We start from the raw sequence: 1,212 nt of genomic DNA, 5'->3' as shown, positions 1-1,212 counted from the left end.
TCTCAAATATTATGATATATTGTGTTTTCATTCTCATTTGAGCCAAGATTTTTTTTTTTTATTCCATTTTTCATTTCTTCAGTTACACATTAGGGAGCTCTCGTGGCTCAGTGCCTAAGGTGTTTGACTGTTAACCAGAAGGTTGACAGTTCAAATGCACCAGCCACTCTGTGGAAGGATGATGGGATAATCTGCTTCCTTAAAGACTTACTGTCTTGGAAACTGTGATAGCTGGAACTGTTTGGCAACTTGGCTGGACCACAATTCTGTGTGGTTTAAGCAATTGTGATGTGGGTTATTCACATGATGGGACCGGATGTATATGTTTTGAGCAGCCACTTCATTGAAGGGATTTTCACTAAGGGTGCGGACTGCTTCTAATATATTCATGGACATCCTGGGAAAAGAGACACTCCTCTGTGGATAGGGATCTGGTTGTATTACCCACAACTATCCATAAGTAAACAACCCACCATTCCACCTGGAGATCTGGGTTCTTCAGTTGTTGGAGTCAACAGCTGGTATACTGTCTACCAACCTTGATCTCATTATCCCGTGCAGCTGTGTGAGTAATGAAAGGTCTCCAGTTTGATTTTTGATCCAAGATCTTGGAACTTGCCAGCTTCTATAAGTGTGTGAACCATTTTCCTAAGGTAAATGTCTTTTTCTATATATATATACATAAACTTTACTGGTTTTGCTTCTCTAGAGAACCCCACATAACACATTTCATACTGGGAGTGGTTCAAGAGAGACAAACTCATAAGGATGGGCTTCCTTAATTGGTACTTACCGATTCTGTTTTGGTTCTCCAATTTGATTAATCATAAAGGCACAGGTGACCCTGCCTCCATTAGTAAAGAGAGTTCTGCTAATCCATGGTGTGTGGGCAACATTAATTTGCAAAAGAGCACCACCAATAGATCAAGTACTTTTGAGAAGTGAGGCTCTGGGTGATCACATATTTGATATTTTTCTGCAATTTTGTCAGCATGAGGAGTATAAAGAAGCTGGTTGGTTGGTCCTATCTATGTTAGACAAAGTGGTGAAAGAGCAAGATGAGCTCAGGGCTGCTGAGTCACAGCTGAAGTGCCTCATGTTGTTGTTGTTGTTGTTAAGTACCATCGAGTCATTTCCGACTCATAGTGACCCCATGCACAGCAGAACGAAACACTGCCCGATCCCGCACCAGCCCCACAATCCCTGCTATAC

This window comes from Orycteropus afer, unplaced genomic scaffold (genome assembly GCF_000298275.1).
Source record: "Orycteropus afer afer isolate SDZICR_OR568_19922 unplaced genomic scaffold, OryAfe1.0 scaffold00915, whole genome shotgun sequence".
NCBI lineage: Eukaryota > Metazoa > Chordata > Mammalia > Tubulidentata > Orycteropodidae > Orycteropus > Orycteropus afer.
The sequence above is the reverse complement of the archived record's forward strand: the minus strand, read 5'-3'. Positions refer to the sequence as shown.